Source organism: Colobus angolensis, unplaced genomic scaffold, assembly GCF_000951035.1.
Source record: "Colobus angolensis palliatus isolate OR3802 unplaced genomic scaffold, Cang.pa_1.0 Scaffold3, whole genome shotgun sequence".
NCBI classification, from domain to species: Eukaryota; Metazoa; Chordata; class Mammalia; order Primates; family Cercopithecidae; genus Colobus; species Colobus angolensis.
In genome coordinates, this window is record NW_012116265.1 from 27876243 (window position 1) to 27887225 (window position 10983).

A 10983-nucleotide genomic window follows, 5' to 3' on the forward strand; every position below is an offset into this window, starting at 1 on the left:
TGCAGTGAGCTGAGATCCGGCCACTGCACTCCAGCCCGGGCGACAGAGCAAGACTCCGTCTCAAAAAAAAACAAAAACAAAAACACAAACAAAAAAAAAAAACCTGAGTGGATGACGAAAAGCGGAGGAAGGCAAAAACTAAACGAGAATGTCATAAGGGTAACTTGTATCTGAGTGACGGGTACACGGTCATACATCATACTGTAAACTTCATTGTGTTTATTTTGTATAGTCCCTAAATTTTCCAAAACAAAAAATTAAATAAGAGGAGTAGCAAGTATAAAGAGCAACCATGTGGGAGGGAAGGAGAGATGAGTTTTATGAAAGAAAAATAATTGGAGAGGAGAATGTTTGAGGGAAATACATAAATAAATACAAAAAAATTAAAAAGAAGTTAGAAGAAAACATTTTTAAAAGTTAAAAAAATAATAAAAGCAAAGAAAAACAAGTGATAACTTGGTTTGAAGGCCTTCATGGAAAAGTCATTACAATTGGGCTTATTTGGTAGAGTCTGGGTATGCAAAACTGAAGAAAGGCCATTTCAGAGAAATAAAACAATGTAAAGAAAATGATAAATACACATATTGGTGTTGGGCTATTTAGAGAACAGTTAGTTTTAAGTATTAGGTGAAGAAAAAAGAACGATGGAATATAAAACTAAAAAAGTAGATGGGGGATGAGATCACACAAAAAGAACAGAAATGTTAGGCCACAGAAAACATTAGTCAATGGGGAATTATTCTACATATTCAAGTTTGGAATGACAGGATAAGAGCTAAACTTTAGAAACTTTCATCTAGCAGTGAAGAATATATGGAAGCAATACAAGTCTCTCTAACTGATAATGATGTCCTAACAGGGCAATGATAGGGAGAATGGAGAGCCAAGGACACAGGCAGTACAGCTGGTATTTGATGGCTAAGATTTTAAAAGAGCAAATATCAAGTTACATAGCTTTGAAAAGGTTTAAAACACAGAGATTGTTCTCCATAGCACAAAATAATGCTGAGAAAACTAACCTACTGAAAACAGCATATCATCAGGTCTGATGCCAATTTCCTCAAGATTTATGACTGGAAGTGTTGATTTACAACTAGAAGTGTCAATCCAATTAACATTGAAATTTCAGTTTGGGGTGGTGTTTTAAAAATAACCTTATTATGGAACTACTGTAAAAGCAAAAACACGGATTCCAGATTTACCACAAAGTACTCCAAACAGCAATGAGTATATTTTCTATGCTTTTTTGTCTCTACAGAAATGCTGTTAAAACAAAATGGACCTATATCAGTGTTAAGGGTATCTTATCTAATAAATTTATTTGTTCCAGCCCCTACCACCACTACCAACGGCCTTGGCCATGAAAATAATGCTTTGTATGTATTCAACGGAATTAACCTTGGTGAACATAAGTCATAACTACCTTCATGTAACTTCTAACAAACAAAAAGAGGGAAACATGTAACTAAATTACTAGTAAAAAATCCCCTGCATATTCTTGAAGTATATTAGTTTCTTATTTGAAAAATTTCTATGCAAGCTTAAATTCACAATTATTAAAGCCGCTTTTATTATGTGAAAAGCTTCATAACTGATCAAGATTTTTTGCTTGAGCAAATGTTAACAACGTTCCTAAGACTTCTCCTAGGTCCATCTGTGCACTTTCTTGTAAAATTCAGTTTTAGCAAAAAACTCTGCTAAGTCACTATAGCAAAAACATTGATAACTGATCACCCTGGATATCTAATTGAATTCTTCATTCTCCACCATCCCCAGGATATGTCTGATTATCTTGGCCTGTCTTCAGAAAAAATTCCTTCTAGGTGAGTTTAGCCAGAATCACCTTTTAACTCTGATATTTCCTTTTAGTAATTTTCTGTCCACTAACTCTTCATCCCTCCTCATTGGCTACAAATTCTCACTTGCCCATGCTGTATTGCGAGTCTCTCTCCCTCACCGTAAAACCCCATGTCAGTGGTCCTCACATCTATCGCAATGACCCTATATAAAGTCTTCCTTAATGTACTTTAACAACTATCATTGAATCAATTTTTCCTTAACATTAGGAAAATTATTGTCTATTTCAATGGCAATAACAAAAATACTCGCTTGAAGAAGGATTTGAGAGGGCAAAGAGGACAAGATGGCTGACTAGACACAGCCAGGAAGTGCCTATGCCACCAAGAGAGACCAAAGTATCAAGTAAACAAACTAACTTCGAACAAATCTTCAGAGAGGAAACACCAAGAGTTGAAAGGCAACACAGACATCGAGACTGAAGAGAGGAAACTAGGAACCCTGTGTGGGGTTTCCGAATGTGAGGACTAGTTCCCGCCACTGAATGGCTCCTAGGGAAGACAGCAGTGCTCTAAACTTGCTGAAATACAAGAGCGACATGTCAGAGCCAAAGCCTATCTATCAGCCATTATACTTAAGAACCATCTATTGGTTGGCAGACCAAATTACAACACCAAAAATATTCTGCCAATATACATTACCTGTGAAACCCAGGGCAAGAATCCACTCACAAATAAAAATCCTGTACTAAGCCTTGGCCCTCTGAAAGCACTTAGAAAAGAAGCCAATTGAGTATACTCAACTTAAACCACAGTTAAAGGAACACCAGCCCACTCAGATGAAAAAGAATCAGCAAAAGAACTCTGACAATTCAAAAAGTCACCGTCCTCTTATTTCCAAAAGAGTGCACAAGCTCCCCAGCAATGGATCTTAACCAGATTGAAATGACTGAAATGACAGACAATTCAGAATCTAGATAACAAGGAAGTTAAATGGCTTTAGGAGAAAGGTGAAACTCAATTCAAGGAATCAAAGGAATCTAGTAAAACTATGCAAGAGCTGAAAGACAAAATAGCCTTTTCAAAAAGAACTGAACTGAACTTCTAAAATTGAAAAATTCACTACAAGAACTTCATAGTACAATCAGAAGCATTTACAGCAGAATAGACTAAGCTGAGAAAAGAAGCTCAGAGCTTGAAAACCAGTTTAGTTTTTTCAATTCAACTTAGACAAAAATAAGGAAAAAAGAATATTTAAAAAATGAAAAAAACTTCTGAAAAATATGGGATTATACTCTTCATATTCACCAAACCTAGGACTCATTGGCATTCCTGAGGCATTCCTGAGAGAGATAACAACTTTGGAAACATATTTGAAGATACAGTTCATGAAAAATATCCCAATCTCACTAGAGATATCAACATGCAAATTCAAGAAATACAGAAAACTCTTGTGAGATATCATACAAGATGACCATCCCCAAGACACACAGACATCAGATTCACCAAGGCCGATGTTAAAGAAAAAATCTTAAAGGCAGCTAGAGAGATGAGTCAGGTCACTTACAAAGAAAACCCCATCAGGATAGTAGCAGGCTACTCAGCAGAAACTTACAAGCCAGAAGAGATTGGAAACCAATTTTCAGCAGCCTTAAAAAGAATAAATTCCAATTAAGAATTTCATATCCCACCAAACTAAGCTTCAAATGCTAAGAAATTGTAACCACTAGACCAGCCTTACAAAAAGTCCATAAGGGAGTGCTAACCATGAAAGCTAAAGAACAGTATTTGATACCACAAAAACACAATTAAGCATACAGCCCACAGACACTATCAAGAAGCTACACAAACAACTCTACAAAACAATCAGCTAAAAACACAATTTCAGGATCAAAACTTTACATATCAATGCCAACCTAGAATGTGAATGGAATAAAGACCCACTTAAAAGACATAGGATGGCAAACTGAACAAAAAGACAAGATCCAACTGTACTGTCTTCAAGAAGATGCATCTCACACGTAACAACACCCACAGCCTCAAATTAAAGGGAAAAAGAACTGCTATACAAATGGAAAACAATAAAGAGCAGGAGTTTTAATTCTAATATCAGATAAACCAGACTTTAAACTGAAAAGAATTAAGAAGGGCAAACAAGGGTATTACGTGGCAAAGGGTTCAATTCAACAAGAAGACTTAACTACTTTAAGTCTATACACACCCAACAATGGAGCACCCAGACTCATAAAACAAGTTCTTCTTGACCTAAACAAAGACCTCAACAGCCACATAATAATACTGGGAGATGTCAACTCCCCAGTGACAGGACTAGGCAGATCATTGAGGGAGAAAACTACAAAGAAATTCCAGACTTAATCTCGACAGTCGACCAATGGGACCTACAGAATATTCCACCCAAAATCACAGAATATACATTTTTCTCATCTGCACAAGAAACATATTCTAAGATCAAACAAATGTTTTGGTCATAAAGCAAGTCTCAATAAATTCAAAAAAATCAAAATTATATTGAGCATGTTCTCACATCACAGTGCAATAAAAACAAAAACCAACACCAAGAAGATCTCTCAAAACTACACAAATACATGAAAATGAAGGAACTTGCTCCTGAATAAGTTTTGTGGAAACAATGAAATGAAGGCAGAAACCAAAAAACTATTCGAAATTTGCAAAAATGGAACCACATATTAACAAAATCTTTGGGATGGAACTAAAGCATGTTAAGAGGAAAGTTTACAGTGCCAAATGCGTTCATAAAAAAATTAGAAAGATCTTAAATTAACAATCTAAATTTGTACCTAGAGGAACTAGAAAAAAAAAAAAAAGAAAAGCTAACAAAAGAAATAACTAATATCAGAACTGAATTAAATTAAGACTCAAAAATCCATACAAAAGATCAATGGAAAGAAGAGTAGGTTTATCAGAAGAATAAAAAAGATTGACAGGCTTTTCATTAGATTAACAAAGGAGAAAAAGGGAAGATCCAAATAAGCACAAATAGAAATGGCGAAGATGACATTACAACTGATCCCACAGAAATACAAAAGATCCTCAGAGACTATCATGAACATCTCTATGAACACAAATTAGAAATCTAAAGGAAATAAATTTATGGGAACACACAACCTGAGCCAGGAAGAAAGTGAAAACCTGAACAGACCAATAACAACTTCCAAATTTGAGTCAGTAATTAAAACCTACCAACAACAACAAAAAAAGCCATGGACTAGAATGATTCACAGCTGAATTCTACCACACATACAAATAAGAACTGGCACCAATCCTACCGAAAATATTCCCAAAAAAATTTGAGGAGGAGGGACTCCCCCTGCTCCCTAACTCATTCTACAAGACCAGAATTATCCTGATACCAAAATCTGGCAAAGACACAACAAAAAAGAAAACTTCAGGCCAATATCCCAAATGAACACAAACATAAAACCCAGAGAAAAAAAAAAGAAAAAAAAAAACTAGCGAAATGAATCCAGTAGCACATTAAAAAATTAATTCACCATGATCGAGTAGGCTTTATTCCTGGATGCAGGGTTGGTTCAACATACACACATCAATAAATGTGATTCACCACATACACAGAATCAAAAACAAAAAGCATATGATCATCTCAATAGACACAGAAAAAGCTTTCTACAAAATCTAACATCTATTTATGATAAAAACCCTCAATAAACAAGGCTTTGAAGGAACATACCTCACAATAATAAGAGCTATCGATGACAAACCCACAGCCAACATCATACTGAATGAGTAAAAGATGGAGTCACTATCCTTGAGAACTAGAATGAGACAAGGCTGCACACTCTCAACACTCCTATTCAACATAGTACTGAAAGTGCTAGTCAGAATAATCAGACAAAAGAAGAAATAAAATACATTCAAATAGGAAAGGAAGGCAGTCATATTATCTCTCTTCACTGATGATATGATTCCATGCCTAGAAAACACTAAAGATGCTGCCAAAAGGCTCCTGGAACTAATAACTTAAGTTTCAGGATACAAAATCAATGTACAAAAATCAATAGCACTTCTACACACCAAAAACATTCTACCTGAGAGCCAAATCAAGAACACACACCAATTTCCAACAGCAAAAACCTATGCATACATCTAACCAAAGAGGTGAAAGATCTCTACAAGAACTACAAAACACTGCTGAAATAAATGAAAGACAAGACAAATAAATGAAAATATATTCCATGTCCACGAACTGGAAGAATCAATATTGTTAAAATGGCTATACTGGCCAAAGCAATTTATAAATTCAATGCTATTTCTATAAAACTACCAACATCATTTTTTGCAAAATTAGAAAAACCTATTCTAATATTCACATGGAACAAAGGCAGAACCCAAATCACCAAAGCAATACTAAGCAAAAAGAACATTACCTGATTTCAAACTATACTATAAGGCTATAGTAACCAAAATAGCATGGGACTGGTACAAAAACAGACACGTAGACCAATGGAACAGAATAAAGAACCCAGAAATAAAGCTGTACACCCAGAACCATCTGATTTGCAACAAAGTCAACAAAAGGAAGCAGTGAGGAAAGGACTCCCTGTTCAAAAGAAGAATGAGGCTAGTCTCTACCTTTCACCATATACAAAAATTAACTCAAGATGGATTAAAGATGTAAATACAAGACCTCCAACTACAAAAATCCTATAAGAAAACCTAGGAAATGCACTTCTTGACATCAGGTTTGGCAAAGAATTTATGACTAAGTCCCCAAAAGCAATTACAACAAAAATGAAAATTGACAAATGGGACCTAATTAAACTAAAGAGCTCTGCACAGCAAAATAAATTATCAACAGTAAACAACCTAGAGAATGGGAGAAAATATTCACAAACTATGCATCCGACAAAGGTCTAATATCCAGAATCTATAAGAAACTTAAACAAATCAAAAAATTTTTTTAACCAAATTTTTTTGATTAAAAAAAAACTCCTTTAAAAAATGGGGCCGGGAGCGGTGGCTCACACCTGTAATCCTAGCACTTTGGGAGGCCGAGGCAGGCGGATCACGAGGTCAGGAGATCAAGACCATCCTGGCAAACACAGTGAAACCCCGTCTCTACTAAAAATACAAAAACTTAGCTGGGTGTGGTGGTGGGCGCCTGTAGTCCCAGCTACTGGGGAAGCTGAGGCAGGAGAATGGCGTGAACCCGGGAGGCGGAGCTTGCAGTGAGCAGAGATCGTGTCATTGCACTCCAGCCTGGGCGACAGAGACTCCATCTCAAAAAAAAAAAAAAAAATCGGCAAAGGATATAAATAGACACTTATCAAAAGAAGACATTACAAGTGGCCAAGAAACAAATGAAAAACTGTTCATCATCACTAATCATCAGAGAAACGCAAATCAAAACTACAACAATATACCATCTTACACCAGTCAGAATGGTGATTATTAAAAAGTCAAAAAATAATAAATGCTGACAAGTCTGGGGAGAAAAGAGAACACATACACACTCTTGGTGGGAATGCAAGTTAGTTCAGCCACTGTGGAAAACAGTTGAGAGATTTCTCAAAAACTTGTAACAGGACTACTGTTTGACCCAGCTATCCCATTACTGGGTATATACCCAAAGGCAAATAAATAATCCTACAAAAAAGACATATGCACTCGTATGTTCATTGCATCACTATTCACAATTGCAAAGATATAGAATCAACCTAGGTGCCCATCAATGGGAGAGTCAATAAAGCAAATGTGGCACATATACACCATGGAATACTATGTAGCCATAAAAAGACTGAAATGTGTCCTTTGCAGCAACATGGATGTAGCTGGAGGCCATTATCCTAATTAACACAGGAACAGAAAACCAAATATCATATGTTCTCACTTATAAGCGTGACCTAAATAATGGAATACATATGGACAGAAAGATGAGAACAATAGACACTTAGAGATGTCTAAAGAAGCGAGAGGGGAGGGAAGGGAAAATGGGCTGAAGAACTACCTATCAGGTATTATGCTCAGTACCTGGGTGACAGAATCATCTATATTCCAAACCTCAGCATCATGCAATATACCCATGTAACAAATTTGCACAGGTACCCCTGAATCTAAAATAAGAAATTATTTTAAAAATATATATATAGGCTTAAAACTAAAGAATAAATCATTTTAAATCAGAGATATGCATGTCTGAGTATATATACAGTTACATATTGGAATACTTTTCCAACGAAAAGAGTAAAATCTGTTTTTCCAAAATATCTTTTTAAAAAGAGGAACTTACAAGTTTATATTTTAATTATACTCAAATTATAGCCAGAAAAAATATTTCAGTCAGTGGATAGTGTTCCATAACCTAGTGTCTGCAAAGCAACTATTTTAATATTTCTAGTATTAAAATTTTAATATTCAGTTAGGTTTGTGGATATCTATTCACATCTGAATGCATACATATACATATGCATACGAATATCTGTATACATATTCTATATAGTATATTTTTCAATTTTTGTTAAGAGAATAACTTTGGAAAATAATCTTCAATTAGAGTAGAATAAAAAAAAGCATTAAATGGCATATACATTCCTGCTGTAGATGTTTACAAATGCAGGTGCCAGTACCAGAGTTCCTACAAACCAATCATGATACTACCAGCTATATTACTGCCTATACTTTGTAGCCCTACAAAGGACTCTATGACACATGAGGACTCTATGAGTCAGAATTCCTCATGTATAAAATAGGATAAAATGCTACCTATAGTTCATGCAATGTTATGAGAATTAAATGAGCTAATCCAATTAAAGTGCTTACTCTGATAGGTTAATATTAAAAACAAGTGTTCATTCCCCAAGACCTAAGTTAAGAGACATATTTTGTCATAGTGGACAATGTACATAAAGAAGTGCACATAAAGGACAGTGAAATATGTCTCATATAATATTAACGTTAATCATGAGATGTATAATCAAACTGCTAGATGTGAAGAAATATCAGTTTCCATCTTTATAATTTTTAGATTTGAGGAAATATGATTCCTTCATTATAACTACAAATGACCTATACAGAAATATAATAAAAATTTAAAAATTTTGTTTGTTACAAAAATGACCTAATTTATCAAGTATTTATTTACCAAGATAAATATTTAAATATATCATTTGATAATATCTAAGACAAAACAGAAATATAGTTGCAAGGTACAATCGATATAAGATTTAAAATTCCATTCCCTTCATTATACAAAAATAGGAATTGTGTATAAAACACTACATAAAAATACTTAGCATAGCACTGTTCATAATCGAAAATTGGATATATCTATATATCTAATGTCCTACTGCTGAAGATCACTTACGATACAGGCATTCAGTGAAAAATTATATAACCATTTTAAATGACTTTGAACTAAATTTTTGGTGGCAAAGGAAAATGTTCATAAAGTTGAAAAAAGCAAGGAACAAAAGTGTTCCTACAGTATGATTAAAAGTTTATAAAATAGTATAAATGTGTGTGCATACACACACAAAATAAAAACCCTGAAAATGTATATATCAAAATATTACTATTTCTGGATAGAGGGATTACAGGGATTTTATAACTTTCTTCTTGTGTGTATTTCCCATACTCCTTTTGTAATCTAAAAGTTAAAAGATTTCAAATTCCTGTTTTAGTTTTTACCCATATATAAATTTTGTAGCAGGAGGATTTCATAGACACTAAGACTCCAAATATGATCCCATGTTTAAGAATACAATTTTTTCGACGCTAGCATCCCCGGAGCCTGTGGCGGGTGGCTGTGACAACCCCAGCGCTGACGGCGGCTGGGGCATCACCGCAGGCCTCGACCCCGAAATGGTGCTGCTGGCTGAACGCCTGCTGAAGCCGCTGCCCGCGGACAATCAGATCGAGACTAGGCACTTCCTCGAGGCGGTGTCCCACCTGCCGCCCTTCTTCGATTGCCTTAGGTCCCCAGTGTTTACTCCCATCAAGGCAGACATAAGCGGCAACATCACGAAAATCAAAGCCGTGTAGGACACCAACCCAGCCAAGTTCCGGACCCTGCAGAACATCCTGGAGGTGGAGAAAGAAATGTATGGAGCAGAGTGGCCCAAAGTAGAGGCCACACTGGCACTGATGTGGCTGAAAAGAGGCCTCCGCTTCATCCAGCTCTTCGTCCAGAGCACCTGTGACGGGGAGCAGGACGAGAACCACCCCAACCTCATCTGCGTCAACGCCACCAAGGCCTACGAGATGGCCCTCAAGAAGTACCATGGCTGGATCATGCAGATCTTCCAGGCAGCACTGTACGCAGCCCCCTATAAGACGGACTTCCTGAAAGCGCTCTCCAAGGGGCAAAATGTGACAGAGGAGGAGTGCCTGCAGAAGATCCGCCTCTTCCTAGTCAACCATCGATGACTACACGGCCACCATCGATGTCATCTATGAGATGTACACCCAGATGATGGCCGAGCTTAACTACAAGGTGTAGGCCTTCTCACTGCTGGACACACCCCCGACTCATGGCCACACGGAAAAACAGGCGAACCAGTATCACTGTGAATCAAGTCTGTGGGCTGCCCCTGGCTTGCGTCCCCCAGAGCGGCCCAGAGTCCTGCCAGAGTCTGCAGGGGACAGCCCTTGTTTTTTAAGTCTTTTTTTTTTCTTTTTTTGGCCTATACTAAAGGACCAATAAATAATGATCTTACTTCCAAATCTTGGAATTTCACAACAGCACAGACTGACTTTATAGCTTCATTTCAGGGTGGTAAAAATCTATTAACACTTCTGATGAGTCAAGTCCCAGGGATTTTTGGTTTTGTTTTGTCGCCAACGAGGAGCACAGCTCTGGGGGAATCCACCTCATTTTAAAAATAAGCACATGATGGCCGGACGCCATGGCTCACGCCTGTAATCCCAGCACTTTGGTGGAAGCCAAGGTGGGCGGATCACCTGAGGTCAGGAGTTTGAGACCAGCCTGGCCAACATGGTGAAGTCTCTACTAAAAATATAAAATTAGCCAGGCACGGTAGCACAAGCCTGTAATCCCATCTTCTTGGGAGGGTGAGGCAGGAGAATCGCTAGAAACCTTAGGTGGAGGTTACAGTAGCCAAGATCGCACCACTGCATTCCAGTCTGGGCAACAAGAGCGAAACTCCATCTCAAAAAAAAAAAAAAAAAA

General features: G+C 36.8%; 1 protein-coding gene and 1 pseudogene across 8 annotated transcripts in view; one reads left to right on the forward strand and one right to left on the reverse strand.

Annotated features, from left to right (window-relative positions):
- Nucleotides 1-10983, reverse strand: part of GPHN (gephyrin) — a 734237-nt gene that overhangs the window by 639340 nt on the left and 83914 nt on the right. The gene's annotated exons all lie outside the window — the stretch shown is intronic.
- Nucleotides 9657-10815, forward strand: LOC105517240 (annotated as a pseudogene). Its single transcript, XR_001002640.1, has one exon. The product of XR_001002640.1 is annotated as a glycolipid transfer protein pseudogene (transcript).